Consider the following 26,485-nt stretch of genomic DNA (forward strand, 5'->3'; position numbering starts at 1 on the left):
TTACCTGAGCACATGGCAGATCACAGCAACAAATCCAGAGGGATTGTGCTCACTAAGCCAATAGTTGGCCAGGGCGATGCAAGTGTGACTACTACATGACTAATCCCTGCAAACACACCCTGTATACAATGACTCCCTCCCCTGCTTTAATCTCACACTTACTACTACCTCCCTCAGCTGCTCTGCACTGACACAGAGTGTGAAGATGGAAAGAAAAAAGACCGCAAGTGACCTCCACACTTGTGTCTCTACTCAGATACACCAACAGCAACAAAGTTAGGAATCACTTTCAGCCAAAGTTCACGACTTACTGTTTTTTGAGTCATTCCACATCTCTAGTCCAACTCTAGCAGTGGCCCAAGGCACTGATGTCCACTACAAGTCCACAAAAAAAAGTTTGTGACGGGACTATCAGGGGATCATTCCCACAACTCTCTCTGAACTAACTTCTCTGACACGGCCTTCCTCCTCCACCTCACATTGCTCCTCTGCTGGAGCACAGACACGCCTCCCTGCCCGCCCCTCCACTCAAGCAGCTAACAGGAGACTCGGTGAAGTGACATATGTCTCCAAAGCCTCTCACTTGGCAAAGAGGCTCTCTAAGCTTGTGACAATGACTGGGACAAAGCCTGCACTGCGGGGCTACTCACTGAGCTTTAAAGAATGGGAAGAAGAGGAAGTACAGGCATGTCTCTCCCTCTCTCTCGTTGTCTCCCTCCCTCTTTCACATTTCCCTCCATCCATCCTTCAACAAACTACGCACGCCCATTTACAACTGGCTCCGTCTGAATGATGTTAATGCAAAGTGTCTCTGCTCTATTGAAAAGAGAAGGGAGTCATCTTCTCCCAGAGGACCAGGGCTTTTGTGAAAGTGTACTTTCATTTCCACCCAGTGCTGCAGGGTATTGATGGTGAAGGCAAAGGAGAACATACCAGAAATAGACGTGATGTTGTGATACCCGGCCACTAGGCCATTTTAAAAACATGATATGGCTTTTTCCTCTTTTTTCTCTATGTCCCCTCCTGGAGAGGTTTTTATCACGCATGTATAGTTTCTTATCAGGGGATGAGTGTTCAATCTTTATTTCTCTCACACAACTTAAACACCTCATTTATGCAGAAGTCTCCCTCTTATCTATTTGTAATTCTCTCAATGGACTCATTTATATTCCAAGGAGTACAGAGGAGATTTGCGGTATAGGTAGCAAAACAGACACCGCACAGAGTTTAAAGTGTTTTCCAATTTGTCTCCTGATCTGCACTGTAGGAATAATGGAGATTTTATCTGCAACATAATTTTCTAAGCCTAATGGAGACATAATGACCGCAACAACTAAGCAATGCTCGTACTGCCCTGCAGGGTCAAACACCCAGCAGGAAAAAAGGAGTTTACATTAACAGCTTCAGTATTTTAAAGCTTGAAATGAGGTAGAGCAAGTCTTACCCTGGAGAGGAGCTATTCTGAAAGTAGTTTCATATTTTAAAGATGGCTTTAATAAGCAGCTCTGGAGGGAAAACAATCCTAACCACATTTACTACGCCTAATAAATGTGTCTTCCAATGTTCTTGTTTACTCATATTTATTTAATTAGAAACATATAACTTCTGTACCGTGCAACTTTTTTACTTTCAAACCAGCGACTGATTACGGCTTGCCTGCATATCAGCTTAAAGTCACTGTTGGTCCAGATGGCTGGGCATAATTAAGCAGCCCCTTTAAGCCATTTGTCTTCACTTCTAATGGACCTTTCCCGTGTTTAAAAGAGCAAGACTTCTGTAAACAGAGGGAAGGGAAACCTTAACACACAAGCATGTCTCCTCAGAGTCTGACATAGTACTCTGTGGAAAATGTGCACAAAGGATTAATGTAAATCAGAGGACAAAGGCATGGCCGAGCATACATGGTCTGGTTAAAGTAAATATATGCTTAGAGTCACCTGGCTGTGTGTTTTTGAAACTAGAACAAGTATTATTTCAGGGAAAGGTAAGACTGTTACCGGAAATCCTGATGTTAAACATATTCATTTACATATGGTTGGGAATTTCAAAAGCAAAAACAAAAGCTCAATCAAACAAAACGGGGATAATAGTGGTAAAAGGCAACAGCACTGTTTGTCGAATAATGATTTTATTTCCAATTTAGAATGAAGACAGAGCTTAACTGTCTTCAAATGTTGATACCAGTAGTTAGAATGTAAGGTAATTATTCAGTTGTATTAACTTGTGGAGAAATATTTCTTCTAGTGCTGGGCAAGTTAACGCGTTATTTTTGCGTTAACCCGTCAATCTATTAATGCTGTTGAATATTTTATCGCACATTAGTACATGTTGCTCACATGCTTTTATTTTGTAAATGTCTGTTGCTGACCGCGGTGGAACTGGAAGTGAAATTGGCGGTAAAACACGATGAGTAACCAAAACAAGCATGGAGAAGAGGAGCAACGCCATGGAACTTAAAGGCGCTCGCCGCTTAGTGTATCAGTCCGGGCGCGTGGCGTGCCAGATATAAACAAACGCAGGTAATCTGCCAGGACGAAGAGACACGATGAGAACTAGAGCCTTATTTAGCTGTGTTTTTGTGTGAAAGTAACGCGCTGAAAATTCTCTAAATAAAGCGTGAATGCAGACAGATATCAGAGTTTTTCGGTGGGAGTCCGTTTATTTGTGTATTTTGTCAAGTAAAATATGGCCCCGTCTGAGTGCAAAGGAAACCGTCTGACGAGCAGGGAGGGGGTGTTTGGTGCGAGCGCCCTGGGCTTCTGCTGCACAAAAACACTGCTGTAGGGGTAATTTCTGCCCTAAACCTTGTGATAGGACCCAACTTGTTCCATCCCAGAGTATCACTTTAATGCCCTGACAGTGGCAATAAGCTTTAATTTTGTATTTACATTTTGTAAATTTGATTTGCACTAAATATGTGATTTAACTATTACTGTATAACAAGTACTGATTTAGTGTTTGCATGACAGATGTTATGGCACTTTCACAATGCGATTAATTATGATTAATCAGGGAAATAATGCGATTAATTACAATTAAAAGTTTTAATCGTTGCCCAGCCCTAATTTCTTCATTAAAAAAAAAAAAAGCTAAAAATGGCCAATTTTGAGAAAACTGTCTAAATGATATGTCAAATCAAAATAAAAAAAAGGGGAACTAGAAGGCTATTTTTAATGTATCAGATGTTTTTTTATTGATATCTGAGTGGGAAAAACTGTCATTTTTTTTGTCTAATAGGCAGCTAGTTGAGAATGAATTGACAGTTCCCATAACCAAAGGCGTCCAGAAAAATTCTGAATATAAGGTCATTGGTGTCCTAAAGTGACATAAGGCTGATCAGACACCATCTCAATCCAAAGACTTGTACATTGTAGCTAGAGCCCAACCGATATGGGATTTTTGGGGCCGATGCCGATACTAATACTGGGGACAAAAAAAAGCTGATATCCGATATATTGGCCGATATCCGATATATGACCGATATTCAATATATTGGCTGATATATATAATAAATTCATTGATATACACAGGATATATACTGTATATAATCACAAGTTATTATAATAACCATATGATTCAAGACAGAGACAGAACACTATTAAATTAAAACAAGGAACTTCAATTATAAAACTGTCAACATAAGAACTGTAGTGTTAACCAATGATAAACAAGAACAAGCTGTTAACACAATAATGAATAAAGAAGCTTTAAACACAGTAAGTAGGAAAAAAAAGTCAAACTGTAAACACACAATGAGCAACTTACACAACGTTAAAACGCTGTATTATAGTCTTCCATTAGATAATGGTGGACGGAGGGGGCGGGCACTCGGGCAGTGTGCAGCCCAACACACAGACACACAGGAGCAGGAGTGACAGAAACTCTGTGGAGCTAAATTTTTTATAATCAGCTACATTTTGGCCGATGTTGATTAATCGGTGACAGGCATAATCGTCCCTGTTACAAACATATCCAAACACTGATATAACATAATTATAAACAATCATTCTACAGATTCAGGTTTATAGAGTTACAACTGTAGTAATGACTCACAGCTTGAAGGATGACAGAAGAACGACAAACAAACAAGAACGCCGTGGATTCTGCCAAGTATTTTCAGGGTCTCTGATCATGACCAATGCCATTGTGTCTGTCTAATCAACAGGAACGTTAAAACAAACCAGAGACAACCCTCATTTGTGAATTCCAACTTCACGTCTCTAACAACATCTCAATCCCCTGTGGTGACAGATCGAAGAGGTTGCCCTGCCCTGTGTCTTTGTGGTGGTGCATTTCCTCCTCAGCGGTCGTCGCCTCTGGTGCTTTCTTATAATTACACGTCTTTTGCTTAAGTCTCCACACAAAGCTCACAATTACACAGTTATTACAACATACCGTCCAAACAAACTGTAGAAAAGCCAGACACACTTCAATGCAGGATGACTGGGTTCGAATAACTGTGAAAATGTTATAGTCATTACACATACTTGATGTGTGTAATGAGTATAATTAAAGGCAGGATGGAAGGCTGCCTGGACACACCTTGGTGTTTACTGTAGACCTATAACAACAAACTTTAAAGGTCATGAACTCTTCATATTTCTTTTTCTCTTCATCTCTTTTTCATTCTCAAACATTGTTTGAAATCACAATAAAAAAGATTCCAGTGGGTGTTTACCGATGCGTCACACAAGTGAACATAAGAATGCAGGCACAAAAGAGAGACGCTTCATGACGAGCTTTGCTGTCAACAACACAGGGAGTGACAGCAGTGACAGAGGAGGGCTCAGACGTCCTCAAACATGAGCAAAGACTGACTGACAGGAAGGCAGCCTGCAGACAAAGTCCATTCATGAACAAATACTGGAGTGCTTTGCCCTGTCAACTTAGTTTTTGCAAGGAGCATACGAGCAGACCCCTGGAGACTCAGTGGGCTGGGAAACCAAACATCTCATTTTTAAAGTTCAGGATGTTAAACTGAAACATGATAGCAAAGACGGTGTGAATAAGATCATTTCTGGTCTTCTTTAGAAAACTGCTCCTGTAGTGAACAAGCTGTGAGGCTATTTCAAAAATGTCAACTATTTATGAGACTTCTTGAGTAATTCACACCAATTTGTTTATCATTTTCAGGTTAAATTTTATGACAAAACAGTAAAAGTTAACAGCTCAAACACACAGTGCAGTAATTTTGATGTTTCACTCAAACAGGTCAGGGGAAAACTTTACAGTACTGTGAACAAAAGGAAACTTCAAACATCATTTCCAGTCTACAGGACCTGTTTTTCTGATAGGACAAATGTAACCCTTCATCAGAGGAACAGCCACAGAAAACATCACCTGGATTCCTGAGACAAGCATCCGGTAGTACAAGACTTTGCACGTGATTCTGTGATCAGCAGGCTGTCATCCAGCTGCTTCAGTAGCTGGTTCAATGTTTACAGACTAGCTGTACTTGCAGGGGGTACACCATGTAGGGACTGGTGAGGTAAAATCTAGGGGTGCACGATATTATCGGCACAATATCAGTATCGGCTGATAAAAGCTTAAAAACAGGTTTATCGGTATTGGCAGATGTGAAAATTTCTGCCGATAGGCACAGCCGATAAGGTGCTATTCAGTTAGGATTATTATTATTTTCCATCTGAAAAATAAACTCCTTAAATAAAATGTAGCACTTCATTTATTTGCACTGCAGAGCTCTGTGTCTGTCACCAGGTTGTTACAGTAGCTCTAAAATAATCAAATGCAACTTGGTTATGTTTAAAAATGCATTGTACATTTAAAGTTCATGCGATCTAAAGAAATTATTTTTCTGTATTTCAATACTGAATGTCTTGAGTTTGAAAAAATAATACATTTCTTATTTATGGTAAAATCAAATGTTTTCTGTCTTGTTTTATGTGTGTATCTTAAACAAATAAGACCATCACAATAAGAGTAACATATAAATTCCAGTACAGGATAGACTTAGCTTTCTTTACAGTGGAAAAAAAACAAACAAACTTGTAATTATCGGTATCAGTATTGGTATAGGTATCGGCCAAAAGGGGTTTCGATATATCGGCATATCGGATATCAGCAAAAATCCAATATGGTGCATCCCTAGTAAAATCTCTGCTTTATTTCCAATAGAGGCTTTAAAAAGTGAGTCCAGAGCACAAAAGCGTCACACAAAAGCGTCAGTATCCAGACCAATCCGAGCAGTGTGTTTTAAGCCAATCTATTGGATACTTGAGTTTGAGAGTTTTACCTCATTGGAAAAGTTCAGCAGACTTTTATTGAAGTTTGAGAAAGTAATGACTAAATCTAATGACCATACTGTCTGAGGAGGGCTCGAAATAGTGATGTGGGGCTGAATAAGATCTGTGAGTAATAATAACAACAAAACAGTGGATAGGGACAGAACGTTTATGCTCCTTAAATGTTAGCTGCCACCTAACATTAGAGAAGATGTTGATAAACAGCCAATTGTGCCACTGGGTTAAAGGTGGGCATGCTTACAGACTTTTGGAGCAGTATAGAAACACAGCCAAAATGAAAAACAGCAGCACTGGAGACAACTCTGAAAACATCCTTGACAAGAAAGAAACACTCACGCTCAACAGTGGAGATATTTTGGTGATATATTCTGGAAAAAAAACAAAAAAAAGCTGCACGCCCTGCAAACTGTGCTAATGATGTGTCAGCTAAACCAGGTAACACCACACACCTTTTCCACTAATCAGATCATCCATACGGATGACACTAAAAGCACAAAGTCACTGTCCAAGTGGAAGAGGACCCTCAGCAAGCACCAGGCAAATGAGTGTCACTCCCCAGCTGCAAACTCTCACATCAGTGTTTTCAGTGCAGTCCCCTCAAAAGAAATGAAAACAAATGCAGCTGGTTGCTTTTTTTTAGATGTAATTAAGGGTTTCCCTTCCTGCTCGTTAGTCTAACATTGTGCTATCTCCACCTTAAATATTTACTCATCCACATAACACAATGTTCATTCCGGATGTGACTAAAACAAAAGCACAGAGACAATTTCTGAAGTGCAACTTGATCCAGCACCACCACCATAGAGCTGAATCCTGAATAACCATATATATATATATATATATATATATATATATTTTTTTTTTTTACATCCAATGCTGCACCAATTTTTGACCAAGGTCTTGCATTAGAGTCTGACCACTGCCTCTTTCAGCTCATCCCAAAGATTGGGAGTTAAGGTCTGGACTTTGTGGCAGCCAATCTATGTGTGAAAATGGTGTCTCATGCTCCTTGAACCACTCTTCAGCAATTTGAGCCCGATGAATCCTGGCATTGTCATCTTGGAATTTGGCCATGCCATCAGGTAAGAAAAAATCCACTAATGGTAAAACCTGGTCATTCAGTATATTCAGGTAGTCAGCTGACTACCTGAATATTGGTAGTCTGATTGTTGCTGAACCTGGACCTGACCAACTGCAGCTACCCCAGATCATAGCACTGCCCCCACAGGCCTGGACAGTAGGCACAAGGCATGATGGGGGATCACTTCATCTCTCTCTCTTCTTACCCTGATCAGGGGTGAGCCTATCACTCTGGAACAGGGTCAATATGGACTCTTTAGACCACATGACCTTCTTCCATTGCTCAAGAATCCAATCTTTATGCTCCCTAGCAAATTGAAGCCTTTTTTCTAGTTAGCCTCAGTGATTAGTGGTTTTCTTAAGGCAACACAGCTGTTCAGTCCCAATCCCTCAAGTTCACTTTGTATTACGCGTGTGGAAATGCTCTCACTTTTACTATTAAACATAACACAACTTGCTGCAAGCTGAAAGATAATGACCCATGCAGTAATTATCCAATAGGAGGATCGTACCTATTTGCTTAGTTAAATCCGGGTGGCACTTTTTTTTGGGCCTTTTTGGCCAGGCAGTGTATATACAATAGGAAACAATAGTGTCCTTAAAGGCGAGTTCACTATTCAATGCACAGTACACAACTTAATATGTATTTGTCATTTTAAAACGACATCATAAGGATTTACGAATGACAGTTTATAAACATAAATATAAACTTACTCAAGGGGCATGTTTCCAGCATTTAAAAATGAGGGACTCAAAAAGCTTTTCAGGATTCCAGCTAATTCTTTCAATGTTCCAACCTTTTGGTTTCTTCAACTTGCTCTTAGAAACAAAAATCTGCCATTAAATTGTAATGATATAGTTTTACATACATTATGAAAACTATTTATACCAACTAATTTGACTTATCGTGCTAACATCTTTTACATTTACCCCCCCAGCGTAACATATAGTGCTTTTCTAGTGTCCCTGACCGATTGAAACACTTCCACATGGCTCGTCACATTCACTCATTCAGACACTGATGGCAGTGGATGCTGAAGTACAGGACCAACCGAACTGAGTCATCCCATTCATACCCTGTCACACACCACTGACTTTGTCACCTTTCTTGCCCAGGGACGCTTCAGCATGTGACAGCAGGAGCTGTGAACAAACCCTCAACCTTTCCGCTGAGAGACAACTGCCTTCACTGCTGAGCCGCAGCTGCCATCAGGACATCTTATTCAAGATGATTTTATCAATAACATGATGGGTATATCTGGCCATTTACAAGCAAAGAATTAAAAAAACAACTTGACATCCATTTTTTCTCATTTTGCGCAGCCTTGGTTGGCATTTTTATGTGTTTCTTGTTTATTTGAATGGGACAAATAAATTGAAAATTGCTTTTCAAGGTAAACAAAGTAGATGGCATGCATACAGGTATCTAGCTTTGGTTTATTAGCAACCCCACAATTAAAACAGAAATGACCAAGTACTGAGTTTAAGTTGCTAAAATCACTAAAACCATACAACAGGATCAATGTAACTAAGTAAATGTCAGTTACACTCCTGGTAGAGGGAGGTATTTTAAGATGTCAAATTATCAATCTAAATAAGGTGGATATGTTGTCATTTCTCCATGCTTGTGATACCAAGGCTCTTTCAACAATACTTCACAGTTGCTCTACTTATCTTTACTTGACACCTTTCTCCACTGTGTTTGCTCTCATGGAACATATTCCAACATCCGGCAGAGCCCTACAGTGCTAGCTCTCTAGCTCAGTGCTAATATCTGTACAATCTCTGTCAAACAGAGGTGTTCCCCTTCAGGAATATATATAAAATTATAAAATATATATAATAATTATACTAAAATGGAAATATCTTATAAAAACACAGGTACTTCTGTTCAAACCAGGTGTGAAAGCCGGAGTGATATAAAACAGGACCACACATGTGGGTTACTGTAACGCGAAAAAAAAAAAATTAAGGCGAGTTAAGGTCACAGAAAACATTCCTCTTACCTCCGGGGTCAGTGTGTGCTTCCCTCATTACTTGTTGGTGCAGCAACATGTGACTGACTGTTTCGGTCCCTCAAGCATTTCAACAAGCTAGTAATCATGAAGGCAGGAATTCTCACAAACAACTCTGACACATCAAACACATCCACATCAAACCTGTGCTTCCAGTATTATGTAAAGAGGCTGGAGCTTTACTCTGTTACATTGTATACAAGCACAACAGGTTTCAAGCGTAAGCGTGTAGTGGCTCATGTTTCAAAACCTGTACGCACGCTGGCAGACACATTGTGAAATGTTTGCATGATTAAAGATAGAGGTTATAACACATTAGCACGCACACACTATCACCTGAACACACAAATCTTTGCCTGGGATCACTCCTCACAGCTAATGTGATTTAAAATGTGAAAACCACATTGGGTAAGAGATCATTAAAACAGGCATAATCAGTCCCCCCTGCTAAAGCACCAACATCATTCTCTCATTCTTTAATGTAAATGTTACTTTTGCAGAGCACATGTGCCTCTTAGAAGTTAAGCGAGGTGTCTCGCCTCATTTAGGAGCCACCAAGCTTGAAGTGGTTCCTGCGTTGGCACACAGCACTTTGTGGAATGTCATTTAAGAGCTGCCTCCATAAACACAGGCAGGCCTGGCACGCAAGCAGTTGCCACGCTGTTAAAATCAAATTTAAATTCCTGATACCAAATCACAGAACATACGGTTGGGTATTTCAAACCAATATTGCTTCCTTCTGTAATGTTTGGCATGTTTGGAGGATGATTTCCTCCAAAAGGAAAAAAAAAAGAATTCCTGTTTAAAATAAATTAAGTCTGTAGAATGACATGGGATAGGAAGAAAACATGAGTTTCTATGGAAACTTATGGAAACATGTCCTTTTCAGAAGTGAAAAGTGACAAAGGGTGGCATTCAGCAGCTTAATCAGTTTGCCACAGCACGAGGAAAGACAGTGTGGAGACAAGCAGTCACACTCAACTTCCTCCCTTCAAACACCACCAGGCCACGAGGAGACCTCTTCACACCTTCCTTCACCCTCACACATTGTTCATCTGTGAGGCAGAGAGGCAGATAAAGGGAGCAGTGCTGTGCTCTGTGGTCTGCACTAAGCTGGTAATTAGTTTTATGGGATAATCCTGAGGGAATAACGTAGCATTTAGTCAGGTTGATGAAGTCTCTTTTAAGAAGTGCAACAAATGGCAAAAATGTTGCTTCAACATGGCTATCCCTGTTGATCCACTCTCTGAGTTCTTTGAAGTCCAAACTAAGCCTGCAGAAGTTCAACTTTGAAAACCTTTCATCATTAATCAAAGTTTTTACTTCCAAACTTCTATTAATGTTGTTTTACAAGTAATTTTGGGAGTCAAACAAGGTTCCACTTGTTACTTCATTAAAGATTTTGTTATTCATATAAATATTAACCAATATTTACCCTCACTTGCCTCATTAAGTTTAACCTTATAAAACCAAACTTATCATATTTGATAGATAAGTTTGAAAGACCTCTCTCTCAATAACATGATAAGTAGTTTCCTTAAAAACCTGCTCAAAAATGTAAATTAATGTATACTACTACCTTGAGGATTATCATTCCACTACAGGCAGCTGGAGTTGTATTTTGGCTGTTCTCATGAACTCATCCACACACTTTTTTTTTTTTTTTTTTTTTTGGGGGGGGGGGGGGGGGGGGGGACTCCTGCTTATTTTCAAGAAGTTGTGTTAAGAATAACAACTTAATTGTTACTCATTTTCTGAAAAACTGTATTTTCTGCAGTGGAAAAATAAATTTTTACTAAAGTTTTACTTAAACAAGTTGCAAAGACTGTTCAGTGTGTTACATATGGTTTTAAGAAATGTGATTAAAAAAATGGAATAGGTAATGGTAATTCAAAATCTCAGTTTTAAAATGTTAAAATTTTCTGCCCTTTTTTTTAGATGTGTCAGTTTTTACAGGGTTCAGAGAGATAAGCCTTGTGTGGGTTCATAGAGCTGTTTTATCATGAAGTCCTGATACCTTGTACCTGGTAACAGCCAGTGTAGTTGATGTGACAGTCACACATGATATATGTGCCATCCTGTGCATAAATTTGTTGATGTGTCAGTAGGGATGGCTACCTTTCACATTTGAAACGCTACAGTACCGATGCCCGGGACCTGGCAATCAGTATCAGTACTCAACGGTGCCAATTTTCGGTACTTTTTGTGTTTATGTGGTAAAAAAATATACATTTGTTTAATAATAAAATGTATTTTTTCTTATTTAACATATTCTTTATTCAAAATGTAACACTCTTCCACTCTTTCACAGTCACAAGGATGCAATTAGGTACCTAAACATGGTACCTTTTGATTTACATGGATTAGTACCGGGTACTTTTGACAGAATTTGGTCGAGACCCATAAAAGTACCTAATTCAGTAGCTATTGCTGTGTGTCAGCCTGTTCTTGATCAACTTTATTTAGTTTTATATCGTTGCATTTTCTAATTTACTTTTTACCTATATTTCTTTAAAACGTTATTTAAAAAGAAATATGTGAAGTAAACAAACCTGAACTGCCAATATAGCACTCTGGACAATGTGTAAAAGCTCTTTAAGTTCCTTAAAAGGGAAGAAAAAAAAAGTTTTTCACTGAATTTGTGCAACAAATCAAGCAGTCAAAATTAGGGATGCACGATATTATCGGCACAATATCGGTATCAGCTGATAAAAGCTTAAAAACACGTTTATCAGTATTGGCTGAAATGAAAATTTCTGCCGATAAGTACAGCCGATAAGGTGCTATTCAGTTAGGATTATTATTATTTTCCATCTGAAAAATAAGCTCCTTAAATAAAATGTAGCACTTCATTTATTTGCACTGCAGAGCTCTGTGTCTGTCACCAGGTTGTTACAGTAGCTCTAAAATAATCAAATGCAACTTGGTTATGTTTAAAAATGCATTGTACATTTAAAGTTCATGTGATCTAAAGAAATTATTTTCTGTATTTCAATACTGAATGTCTTGAGTTTGGAAAAATAATACATTTCTTATTTATGGTAAAATCAAATGTTTTTTGTCTTGTTTTATGTGTGTTTCTTAAACAAATAAGACCGTCACAATTACAGTAACATATAAATTCCAGTACAGGATAGACTTAGCTTCCTTTACAGTGAAAAAGACAAACAATATTGTGATTATCGGTATCGGTATCGGCCAAAAGGGGTTTCGATATATCGACATATCGGATATCGGCAAAAATCCAATATCGTGCATCCCTAGTCAAAACTTCTGTTTATCTGCAGAGATCTGTACCCTTCCTGCGTAACGGGTTTCGAGAGATGATTAAAAAAACAGAACCCTCATACACTGTCCCTTCACTTTGCAGACCACCGATGGATGCAGCATTTTGTTTTCTGTAAGAAGTTTTTAATGAAATAAACCAAAGACAATTTTATTATAATTTATAAATACTAAAGTAACACATATATAACAGCAGGAGATGTTCTGTTTGTCAGATAAGATGCTACGGAGAGCACACGTTGACAATTCAACTCTTGTCATCTCTTTACTTCTCTCATTGATAAAAAAAAGAACTGACAATAACAGCCACCCACGGTGTAACAGACTTCTCCGTAAGTGGAGACAACTCGTGGTGAATGCCATTTTATGATGTTTTAAAAATCACAGTTTCATCCTGGGGATTAAAATTCATCTCCAAAGTGCTCAGACACAGAAAGCAAAGTGAAGCCTCACTTCAGGGCGAGACCTGTCTGGTCTTGTAGCATGCAAACAACATTGTGAGCACTCTCACTCTCCCACATGTTCTCTCCCACCTTTCCTTTTAAACATCGAAAACATAGTTTATGGACGTCAGTGCTCAAGCCCTGGGCAAACTAAAAGAAAAGAAAGAAAAGAAAAGAGCGATTTTCCTGTCACTTTGAAAACACGTTTTTGGGTCTCACTCTAAACGGCCAACACCTGCAGCCCAGTTTCTTCTCAGACAAGACCAAAAAAAGACGAGGGGTGATATTTCTACCTGAGCAGCTGTTTGTGTTTTTAAAAAGAGTCTGAGCCAGGGCTCCAAAACCAAAAGCATGTGTCACATCAAAAAGTATCAAGCTTAATCTCTGCAGATTAAAAAACGATACCTTTTAATCACCGTCATATGGGTCTGTAACAACACACAAATGAAAGCTTAAAAGCCTCATTCAAAATAAATAATGAAGAGCTACTTTAAGGAGTAGATCTTGATAGGGTGAAGAGAAATATTTGCTGAAATTCTCCACATTAACCGCATTGTTTGGATTAAAAAAAACACCAAAGGCAATCCAGCTGGCATCTTGGGCATGTAGAGCATCTTCACACTCGTGAGAAGCTAATCAGCAACAAATGACTTATTGGTCCAGTCATGATGAGCTGGCAATCAATGGTTTAGAAGAAGCATCTGCTGCAACATGTCAGGATAGTAAAGCTTATGAGTCACCTCAAAATGCACCCTCAAAACTATTCATCAACCATCATTACATATGAGCAAGCTCTGACAAGGGCTTGCATCTGCAAAGTGTAATAAAGAAAATATTCCACTGAAACTCATCAGAGAGAAGAGCCCAGAAACAAAACAACCATGCACCCCCCTTTTGAAAAACAACTGTTTGACAGGGATTTTCTATAAATACAGCACTTCGATGCAGCTGAGGCAATTCACAGCTCCAATTTCCTACTTCAGGTTGCATTCACCCGGTTTGCCCTGAATACGTTGCTCCAAAGAGATGGCTCTGAGCCAGTGGAGCTTGAGGAGACTCATCAACTTGGTGAGTCTAAATTACTCTCTGGACAGTTGACATAGGAGCTGTACCTTGCCTTACTCTGTGTGAGTGATAGCGTCGCTGCTGTCGGACACAGACACATGACAGGGGTACCCCTGTGAAAGTGTCAGGACCTTGATTCATTTGCATTTTTGGAACATCATGAATGAAAGTGTTTGTTCTGGTCTGCGCTCGCTATTCAAAGGGTCCATTAAAGAGTGTTTTAGGAGTTCCACTGTGTTGGGTCGGAAGTTTGGGAGCGGGTGTATGCAGGGGGGTGCTTACAGCAAAGGAGAAAAGTTCAGAGGAACATGGTGGCCCGGTCAATCTGTATGCAGATGATACACTGCTTGACATCTTACAGCTTGAAAACTGGTGGGCCACGTAACAAGCAAAGACACAGAACAGGTTCATAAATGTTTCAACACAGAAACTGAGCATGCTGGCAGGCTGTGATTAAACTGAGGGTGGCTGCTCTGGCATTCACAGCCAAGAATCAACGGAAGCCTGTTTACTGTAAATCAGAGAGTGCAACAGCCCCCCGGCAACTCTGCTAACTAACAATTAGCAAATACCTTTTTTTTCCCACACAAAGATAAGGGAGGAGTAAGGAGGACGACATCCATTACAACATGGTAGTCAAACACCCCCCAACACACACACACACACACACACACACACACACACACACACACACAAACCCAAAACCACGAAAATAAAAAAAAGAAAAAATATTTTACTATTTACTCCTAATACTTGTGACAGCCACTAAAAACAGATCCATCCAAAGGCTATAAAACAGGGATGCATTTCCTTTGAGCATAAATTAAACCTCTGCATCATGCTGATCTGAATTCCAATCAATCAAATGCTAAGAATACGAAAGCCATATGTGTTTTTTGGACATGTACTAGAGTTCTGGACTTTCTTAAAGTGATACTCCGTGATGGAACAAGTTGGGTCCTATCACAAGGTTTAGGGCAGAAATTTCCCCTACAGCAGTGTTTTTGTGCAGCAGCAGCTCAGGGCGCATGCACCAAACACCCCCTCCCTGCTCCTCTGCCAGTTTCCTCTGCACTCAGACAGGGCCATTTTTACTTGACCAAAAACACAAATAAACAGACTCCCACCGAAAAAATCTGGTATCGGTCTGCATTCACGCTTTATTTAGAAAATTTTCATCGCGTTACTTTCCCACAAAAACACTGCTAAATAAGGCTCTAGTTCTCATCGTGTCTCTTCGTCCTGGCAGACTGCCTGAGTTTGTTTATATCTGGCACGCCGCGCGCGCAGACTGATACACTAAGCGGCGAGCGCCTCGTGCCCAGCTGTGGCTCTGCAGCGGAGGTAGCACCGTTTTACAACACGATGAGAACTAGAGCCTTATTTAGCGGTGTTTGTGTGTGAATGTAACGCACTGAAAATTCTCTAAATAAAGCGTGAATGCAGACCAATATCAGAGTTTTTCAGTGGGAGTCTGTTAATTTGTGTTTTGGGTCAAGTAAAAATGGCCCCGTCTAAGTGCAGAGGAAACCAGCAGAGGAGCAGGGGGGGGTGTGTTTGGTGCAAGCGCTCTGGGCTTCTGCTGCACAAAAACACTGCTGTAGGGGTAATTTCTGCCCTAAACCTTGTGATAGGACCCAACTTGTTCCATCCCGGAGTATCACTTTAATCTTATGTCAGCAATGCTCAATGATTGTTTAAGATTAAATATATAACATGCTGCCTCTGGTTCCAAAACTACATTACAGAGAATTAGAATTATTTAACTTTTAAAAGAAATAAATGTATATAATATATGATATAAGTTACAGATTATGAGTCCCATTTGTTTGCAGTTCGTTACAACCAGCAGCAACTTCTAAAGCCTCTCTGGCCAGATCAGCAGCATTAACCATCTGCCATTTGTGCTTTGTACCATGTCCACAGCAATTACACTGATTACAATTCTAAACCTTTCCCTCCACTAACTGTATACAAAAGAAAAGTGTATTTAGAAAAATCATTATTGACATTTAATTTTGTATTTGTTTTTCTGATTTTTGGTATCTAGAGAGAGATAAAATGGAACTTAACCTAGAGAATGCCCAAAACATCCGTAAAGCGCATACCCACATTAAAGTAGATGCCGTTCTCGAACCCTCTAGAGTACATACAAAAGTTCGGTGTCTCTGTAAAGGCAACAATCTAAAATTTTAACTAATAGTCAAACATCTGTAACTAGTATGTAGTTATTATATTATTAGATGGTCAAATGAGGTGTAGGTCAAAGGATTACAATATTGACAGTAATGTAGTATTGAGGCCCTGTTTACATGACGTTTCATCCGAAAACAACCCTAAAACCGTTGTTGTGTAAATGGCCGCTGAGATTTGAAACACCTCACAATATCCGCAAAGCTCTGTATTCAAATCAAAGTCAAAACAGCCCCTGGACGGGTTGAGGAAATCTTCCATTTAGGAAATATTGTTGCTGTAACAAAACATGAGTTTTGACAGTTTCCATAAACTGTAAACGTGGACATAGTCTTAGTGATGTCAGTCAATGAACTCTGAAGAGAGGTTATGCAGCCTAAAGATGGCAGTATTTGGCATATCCAACACCCGTACCAGTGATACCAATTAGAGCTGATTATAGCCTGTCACCAATTAATCAACATCGGCCAAAATGTTGCAGATTATAAAAAGCTTTGCTCCGCGGAGATTCTGTTGCTCCTGCTCCTGTGTGTTAATTAATATAAGGCTACTACACAGCGTCTCACTTCGTAACGCCATGCAGGATAAACCAGGGCTTATAAATTCACTAGTTATTGTCTTATTTGAAATAATTTTTGAAAATGTTTGAATGTATTTTGTTGTAATTGTATTTATTGCATGTTTTGAAAGCAGCTACATTGTTACTTAAAATCTTGTTTAGTCCCATGTATTAAATGGAAGATGGAACTTTTCAATAGCTAGTCATAACTTGTGTTCATATACAGTATTTATCCTGTGTATATCAATGAATTTATTACATATATCAGCCAATAGATCGGATATCAGTCGATATATCAGATATCATACTATATCCGATAGCTTCTTTTTGCCCCCAGTATCGGTATCGACATCGGCCCCAAAAATCCCATATCGGTCGGGTTCTAGTTCAGATACCAATACAGGTTTTGTTCCAGGCTATTAATATATCTAAATCTGCTGTAAAGTGTGGCATTTACAATGAATTAGGTTTCACTGGCGCTTAAAGTCAGCTCCTGGTGCACACTGGGGGAAGTCTTGAAGTCTTTTACTCTTCTGTACTGACCTTATATTTATGCTATCAGAGGTTGCTGCTTGGCTGAAATGAGCACTGAATCTGGCATTCGACTAACATTATCTACTGCGACTGTAACATTTTTCAAAAATGTCACCTGTCCAAGTCCAGAAAACTTCAATTTCTTATGACCTCATTAAATTAAATCAAATTAGAATGGCTTTAACTGAGTTAAAGCTCTGAGCAGCATTCACAAACATTATGACGCTTCCGAGTTGCCTCCTCTTCCTTTATCTGTTCAGAAGCATTTGAGAGAAGCAGGGAGATGCATGCTGATTTGGCTAAACCTCTACTTGGCCTGAAGGCAGCAGAGAAAAAGGTGGAACTGCATGCTACCATATAAAGCATCTTGTGTAAGATTATTCTGAGCAAGGTTGAGACCCAGAGAAAGCATGAAAGTTAGGGAGTGAAAGGAAAGACAAAAACAGAAAGCAGGGGGGAAGGTAGGGAGTATTTGGGGTGATATCTACGGCACAGGAGAGAAAAATCCATGGGAATTCAGCTCATTAGCATATGAATCAAATTCCAGCAGCAGGAAAGAGACAGAGATTCAGTTCAGAGCCTGTTGTTAGGAATACCAGCAGCATATGAGCAAAATCAATGGTCTGAAGGTGCAAGGGTCATCATTAATCCTCCCATGGTGTGCTTCAAAAGTAAAGCTAAAGGTTTCAGAGTGCTGGGCAAAAATATGACAAAGATAAAATAACATATTTCACCATGACACACTGTAGGAATTCAAACAAGCTCGTACAACACTTGTGAGACGGGCTCACCGCCGGGCAGAAATGCCAAGCTTTGAAAAGGCAGCTGCTTCTAATGGTTATAAAAGAGTGCTTTAAAATGATATTTCTAACATGTGGTCATTAAATCACAGCACAGACAGCTCAGACATGACTACGCGCTCTGCTCTTCAGTTTGATGACTCTCACTGTGATGTAAAGCTCACTTTATTAATCAACCAGTCAACTGGGAATAAAAGTTGGGAGATTTTCTTGTCATACATTACAGAATACCCCTTGGCTCATTCAGACATTTGAAGATGTCATGTTCTTTTTTTCTGTCTGTTCATTAGTTTTCTCTTGAATCCACATGACAGTCAACAGATTTATAGTCAACAAAATAATTATTGGCCACAGCACAACACAACACTTTTCTGGAGATAACTTCATACACAACTCGCTGAAGTTGACGACTCCATGGCTGAATTCTTATTTACATGGCAGTGTTTTAATTGAACTCATAAATGACAACTGAAATTAATGATGGTGTTCAACAAACATTTCTCAGACAATAAGTAGCCTTCTTATCAATTCTTGAAAAAAGTTTTTAGGTAACTGTTCCTGAGGTACCTTCATTTTATCACTCTTCAAATCTCTTTTTAATTTTTATCAGCCAACTCAGTGGCAATCATTCCTGACAGAAGAGTCTTCATTTTTTTACTGTTACTTTCCAGGTGGAGTGTCTTCTTATCTCTTTACAGTGAGTTTCAGTTTGATAGTAGATAGTAAAGTACACAGAGGCTTCAGTCTGGCTTAGTTTGGCGAAATGAAACAAAGAAACCAAACCTCTTGTCAATGAACAGTTCTTTAGTTAGCCAAAACAACATCATGATGCAGTTTAGTGAAAAGTGAAGCACTTTATGTGACCGTCTCTCAAGAGGTGAAAAAAAATGGTTAAATTGTTGCGTTTTGAATAGAGATCTGATAGATTGTTATGAATGCATCCAATGAAGTTTTCTGAGCACTGGTTGGCTTTTTGAATGCGCCATAAATCACATTTGCAATTTGTCATTCACATTTGTAGTTTCTGTAGAATCTGTAACTTAAAATGATTATTTTTTCAAATTTTATTGTTTCTAGTTTACCATGGATATTAAAAGTTTGAATACAAACTGACAACACAAGCAAGTGAAGTTAACCTTTGGTAAAATTAGGGATGCACGATATTATCGGCACAATATCGGTATCGTCGGATATGAAAATTTCTGCCGATAGTCACAGCCGATAAGGTGCTATTCAGTTAGGATTATTATTATTTTCCATCTGAAAAATAAGCTCCTTAAATAAAATGTAGCACTTCATTTATTTGCACTGCAGAGCTCTGTGTCTGTCACCAGGTTGTTACAGTAGCTCTAAAACAATCAAATGCAACTTGGTTATGTTTAAAAATGCATTGTACATTTAAAGTTCATGTGATCTAAAGAAATTATTTTTCTGTATTTCAATACTGAACGTCTTGAGTTTGAAAAAATAATACATTTCTTCTTTATGGTAAAATCAAATGTTTTTTGTCTTGTTTTATGTGTGTTTCTTAAATAAATAAGACCGTCACAATAAGAGTAACATATAAATTCCAGTACAGGATAGACTTAGCTTTCTTTACAGTGAAAAAACAAACAAACTTGTGATTATCGATATCGGTATCAGCCAAAAGAGGTTTCGATATATCGGCATATCGGATATCGGCAAAAATCCAATATCGTGCATCCCCTGGTAAAATTACTTATGATACGTATTTAACTAGGGATGGGTACCGAATCAGGTACTTTTAAAGGTACCGACCGAATTCTGTCAAAAGTACCGGGTACCGATTGACATTAAATCAAAAGGTACCATGTTTGGGTACCTAAATGCATCCTTGTGACTGTGAGGGAGTGGAAGAGTTGGGGATTTTCCATGCTGGGTATGAACACAGCATTGCAAGGTAATATGTTGTAGAATAAATATTTTAAGTTGAAAACAAAATATTTTATTCATAAATAAAAAATTTTACCACATGAACACAAAAGGTACCGAAAATTGAGTGCCGGTACCGATTGCCAGGTACCGGGTATCGGTACCGTTTCAAATGTGAAAGGTACCAATCCCTATATATAACACAGTCATATTGTAAAACTTGAGTTAATGACTGAAAGTGTTTTGCTTCTGAGAAATATTTTATTTTACTCGGGAGAAAGGTTTAAATGTGTCCCTCACTACTCTCTCCTAGCTGTACATAAAATCACACAATGTACAGGAAAAGCACTCAGACAAATAAGTTAAGAATCATTATTTGGGCTTAGTACTAGCTGTGAGAATCGTTGGCTGTAGATCATCCCAGCCTTAGAGCAGGGAAACATGTGTGGACATGGAGACCATACGTCATCTCCAAATTCTTCCCTCCTGTCAAACACAGGAGAGCTCTTATCATCATGTTTTCACACACATGTGCCGGCTGTAGGAGGAGAAGATTTAATGTTGATTCCGTGACCTGCCTAATTCTGAACAAGTGTTTCTAAAGTTCTCCCCTCTCTGCAGGTTTGTGGAGCACAGCTAAATAAATTGGAATAATGCATTAAGAAATCTGCAGGAGGTGGGCCGCATGCAGAGAGGTTGTTTACTTCATAGTCTGGTAACCAGAACATTCTGTCACTGTCAACAAGGCGATGTGCTGTATATGTCACATCTTATTTTGGTGTTTCTGTCTCAAAGTGTGCGTTGTCCTGAACAGGGGGACTTAACAGTGAGGCCACTGTTCAAAAGACGGGGTCCAGATGAATGTCATGAGGAGCATTTCGAGTGCCAGCGAAGCATGCTCCTCACTTGCTGCGGAAGGAATCTCAAGATCCCAAAAGTGCAGCTTAAGAGGTGAAGGATGTCTGAGGACAGCATGTGCGATCGCCCTCTGAGCCAGATCATCCCTGTCCTCTTGTGCCTGCTCGAGAAACTTCAGATCCTCCAATTCAGACAGAGTGCAAAGTTATTTGTGCCCCCTGTGAGGGGCGTTTATTTCACCAAACAGTTGTCGGCTGGAGCGGTCGTGACCTTTGCTCTTGGTTGTTAGGACGTGCCAGAGCTGAAAGGCAGAAAGCCAGACACCATGGTAACAAGACTGCTAGAATCCATTTACAGAAAACATTTCCGCAGGATACCAGCTAAATCCTGTCTTTGGGTGAATGTTTGATGCTAACAAATCTGTCAGAATACTTAAAAAAAAAAAAAGGGGTAACACTGGCAGTGTGAGGACACAACCAGTTATTGGCAGTGATCCCTCTATTTTAAACCGAAGCGTTGACGGCAGTAAGTTCCTGTGTCAGTGACTCCAGTAAATATTTCACAAGCATTCCAAACGTGGACTGGCTCTCCTCAGAGGGGAGCAATAAATTCTCCCTTACCGAACACACACATCAGTGCTCCGGCCATTTAGTTTCTCTTTCAGGGCCACATTCTGATCAAAGCCACCCAAGCATCATTAAATTATTGAGCAAGAGGAAGGGATGCCTGCGTGTCCTTTTATGGCACAGAGGCAGGGAACTACTACAGCGACTAACGCTCTCAGCAGGAAGGAGCATGGGAACGAAGCAGAGGAGCCACCTGCTATTCTTTATCAAACACACTAATTCTGCTTGAGATCAAATTCCTCTTAATAACTTTCATTGTAGTCCTCTGCTGCAGGTGATGCATTGTGTTTTTGTGCTGAGACTCTTTCAAACAGATACTAGCTCAATTTTAGCTTGCCTGTTTACACGTGCACACCAAGTATGACGCTTTGTTTCTGACAGCTGTTATCTCACATTCCTCTGAACACAGACTGCTAAATTTATTCACGTATGCAGTATTTGCAGATTATCTTCTTAAAAGTGCTTTAACAGTTAATCCACATGAATCCCTTCTCTAAGTCTATTGATATGTTAAGGATGTGAGTATTGGGCCTCACCCGATCACAATCACATTTCTTTTAATCATTCCTTACCTCAGGGAGAAATCTGCCTGCTTTTTCCAACATAAATAACATCTTTGTGGTTTGGTTTTCAACAGATTGACTGGAACAATATAAGGAATCCAATAATGATAGTGCACTCAGTTAGATAATGTTTTTCATGCTGCAATCACAACATTTTGCTCATAAAAGTCTTTTGCATTTTGTGCTTCCCAGAATAAAACTACTTTTTGCAGTGATGACTGATGTTTTATTTCTGTATACAAAACAGTTGACTGACTTGATTTTATAAGTTGTTGGTGGTTAAATAATCGGTTTTGATTTCACATGTGTTTGCTTCTCTTTCTTAGTTTTCTAAGTGAGAAGACGCCCACACACACACGGCTTCGTCGATAAAGCTCCAACACAGAGATTGATTTGTTGTGACTAACGACAAATGAAGCTTTGGCGATTTCAGTCAGGGAGACGAGATGCAGCGTGCTGATTCACTGTTCATTTCACTTCATTCATTGTGCATTTTCTCCTTCGCGCTGCTCACTCTTAAAGCTTGAAGCTCATCCTGTCACCTGGTCATATCTATCCATATCTATAATATATCTTCAGCTTCATTTTCACATCTGTTGAACATGACTCTATCACCCCATTAACACCTATTCTTTGCAGCTTCATCAGTGTCACCTCATCAGCTGCAGACAACATCACTGGCCAAGAACACATGCTCAATACCACATCATCTCTATAAAACAAACATTCCTCTTGATTATCACCTTATCTAACCACCTGAAACCCTCTGACAGCGGCAAAAGGACAAAGTTATTAGTGACTCAGATTGTTCCCTCCTTTGGGTTGTCGGTTTAAAAAGATATTCTCTCATGAAGAGGCTGCATGTTGATAGTGTTCCACTGTTGGCACGAGTGACTGAGTATTTCTCCCTCGAGCTGGTCTCAGATTAAGTGACTGAGAATCTCGCCCCCTGCTTGGTAAGGCTCTTACACTGCTGAGATTTTTCTAATGGATAACAATGAGCAGCTCAGACGCTGACAGCAGCTAAATATATGCTATCTTCAGTCTTGACACAATTGGCAGCGTTTGCAACTCATTCATGACCCATTTATGAAAACAGAACATTGTGTAAATATGCTGTCCACAAAATGTCCTGATAATCCAGTAATGGTGTAATACTTATCCCTCTGAAACAGCAATACGGCTGGAGGGATCAAAATACCACTTTTTTAAAAATAACTGGCATTTATAAACCATTTTTTGATCCAAAAACTGTTGACAAAAAAAATGCGTAGATTTTCAAGTTTCTGTGGGTACCTGAATGCACCACAAGTGCTATTAGCATCATGGTTAAACATTATTTCATTATTTTTTAAATCGGGTTGTCAAGTTATTAAAAAGTCTTATATTTTTCTCTGACTCATATGATGTGCGTTTTTGTTAAAATATAGCTACTGATATGTTGTACTTGTAGATCATCATTCAACTTTCAAACATGGTCTGGTTAAAAAAAAAGAAAACCACGAATTTGAAATATTGAAAAATTGCAATTTAAATCAAATTGGCACTCCAATCAGGGAAAGCATCCAATCAGGGGGAAAAAAAGCACATTGTCCCAGCCCTACTAAGTTCTGTGAAAAGCAAATACATCTACGCTTCTAACAACTTCCAGCAAGTCCTGAATAATGGACATACACTCTGTGTTCAGGCTTCAAAAATCTCTTGAATCTTGCTTTCCATGGCCAGGGATGTGTACCTTCACATTTAAAATGATACGGTACCAATGCACAGTACCTGGCAATCGTTGCCAGTACTAAACGGTACCAATTTTCGGTACTTTTCTGTGTTTATGTGGTAAAAGTATCTGTTTTATTTATTTATTTATTTTTTTAATGTATAATTTTTTCAATTTTACACATTTATTCTTTAATATATGACCTTGAAATGCTGTGTTCATGTTCAGGTCTAAATTACCGACTCTTCCACTTCCTTACTGTCACAAAGATTCATTTAGGTACCTAAACATGGTACCTTTTGATTTTACATAAATCCATACCCTGTACTTTTGACATGATTCAGTTGGTACCTATAAAAGTACCTAATTTGGTACCCATCCCTACCCATGGTGTCGTCTCGCCGTCATAACATTTCTGCTCAGTCTCATTGTTGGCAAAAACTGCTTTGCAGATGGCATGATGCCTCTGATTTGTAGACTGTAAACAGGTGTGACAGTACTGAATGTAAATATTTTATAAAGAGTTAATGCATGTCCATAGCTTGTTATAATGTGACAATTCTTTCAGTCTGACCATGCTGTACAGCTCAAGAGACTTTGAGTTACTGCAGTGAAAAATGAAACCACAGTGTGTAAAAAAAAAAAAAAAATCCAATCATCTTTGAATGAAGGCCCACCGCCAGTATTATTCCTATGTTCCTTAGGCTTGAAGGTATCTGATTTCTTTTTAAAGTATACAATCAAAAACAAATTATATATCCTTTTTTTGTATTCTTGTTTATTTTATTTATTTATTTTTTTAACCAATGATTTACAGATTTTAAATTGTGTTACACCACATGAAGACATAATTAGGTTACATCAGCCTAAAGCTTTGATTGTCCTGAATCTACAGAAGTGCAGGACTTCACTTTGCAGAGAAAGTACAACCACAGAGAATAAAAAAGGGACAGAAGCAGCAAATGACCAGAAACTGCTTAGGATTCAGACACTCATGCACCCAAATGTCAGGTATGGGGATGTATTTTTTACTATGCCATATCTGGGGAATAATAGTTTGACCTATACAGCAGATTTTCTGAGCTGCTATAGGTAAACTTGTCCAACAGGCTTCAATTATACAATAACAGGAGCTCATGAGAAGCAATTATCTTGTATTTTTCTCAGGAAGGCTAACTAGAGAGGTGGAGACAGCATGCCTGGCAAGTGGCAACACACACATACCTGTCCCCGACTCAAGCTGTGTACAATCTCTGAGGAGGCAGAACAAAGTGATTTACTGGAACACTTACTTTTATGTCCTCTCTGTGTTGCCACTGGGGAGCTATTTGCTCAGGAAAGTTTTGATTTCCATTTCATGGTGTCAAAGCATTATGACATTTTCCAGCATGAATCCACTGTCAGTTTACACTGAAGCACTTCCCTCCATGAGAAGTGCACTCAGACAAACCACTCCTCTTCTGACATTTAGAATTTATCATCCTTTCTGTGTCTGTAATAAGCCAGAAAATGCCGTGAGCAATGGATTTGGAAGATTCAATCTAATTCTGCGGAGAAGCCCTTAGTCAAAACAAGCTGCACCACACAGTGATTTTCAGACAGAGAGAATGAATTAAACCTGCGCGCTGAAAAGGCTCAGCTAGAAATGACTGGGTGTTTTCAGTGGGCTGATGAATTCAAGCAGAGTCGCAACAATCAAAAGAAAAAAAATCAATAGGCAGGTTTTTGGTTTCTGGATCGCTTTCAGTCGCTTTGCCTGACAGTGGTCCGTCCCAGGAATAGAGGAAGTAATGATTTTCTTTTTTATACATGACAGCAAAGTGGATATCTTTTGATTTTGGACTGTTTGCCACACTAAACATGGCATGTAAGGAAATAAGTTTCGGTTGGGGGTGAATATGGAGGAACTATTTTACTTTCTAACATTTTACAAAAATTAAACTTTATTGTGGAGCTGTATTTCATCCATCGTGCAAACAAAGCTAGTCACCACTGATGAAAAAAAAAAAATAAGCCAGGAACCTTGACAGCTGATGAGCTCAAAATAAAAAGATTAATACATAATTAAAACTACTAGCCATAACTTTTCAGTCTTTTTTTATCAACTTTCTCTTCTAGTTACTTATTGCTGGACATGAATATGAAAATATGTGCAGTCAGAGTGCAGCATGCCAGACTTAAGTGATAGAAGATGTATTCATCAGTTTTTTGCCACTCTTTTACATTCACATACAGTTCATAACTGACCTTGTGGATTTGGATTTGAATGCAAGAGTATCTGCGAGAAAGACAGCCAAGCATGCCTGAGTAAACACATTACTGGATGTTTTTCAGAGTTTGGATCATAAGCTGACCTGTTTCTCATGTAAAAACTTGCTGTACTGTAAATTAATTCATTGAAAGGCTGGCCAACACAACACCACAGGGAGCTGAGGATCCCAGGATTCCCCCCCAATTACCACATTTCAGTCAAGTTGGGTCACACAAAGAGGGAGACTCAACCTATTTGGCTACGACAAAGCTGCAGGGGCTTGAATGGGCCGCCTTCACAGGACCGAGCGTGGCCAAAGCTCTGGAGTCGCCAACACTCCTCT

At 39.1% G+C, this 26,485-nt stretch overlaps 1 protein-coding gene across 9 annotated transcripts in view; it reads right to left on the reverse strand.

Moving 5' to 3' along the window:
* chl1a (cell adhesion molecule L1-like a) overlaps positions 1-26,485 on the reverse strand; it is a 77,854-nt gene that overhangs the window by 50,140 nt on the left and 1,229 nt on the right. For 8 of the 9 annotated variants that reach the window (XM_074680558.1, XM_074680557.1, XM_074680553.1 and 5 more), the window contains exon 1: positions 312-440. The exons of the other annotated variant lie outside the window; for it this stretch is intronic. The gene's annotated coding sequence lies outside the window, so the exon portion shown is untranslated. Of the gene's footprint in view, positions 1-311; positions 441-26,485 lie in introns of those variants that run through there. 9 annotated transcript variants of the gene reach the window in all.

This window comes from Halichoeres trimaculatus, unplaced genomic scaffold (genome assembly GCF_033239565.1).
Source record: "Halichoeres trimaculatus isolate MK-OKI-2021-1 unplaced genomic scaffold, fHalTri1.1 fHalTri1_scaffold_11, whole genome shotgun sequence".
Lineage (NCBI taxonomy): Eukaryota > Metazoa > Chordata > Actinopteri > Labriformes > Labridae > Halichoeres > Halichoeres trimaculatus.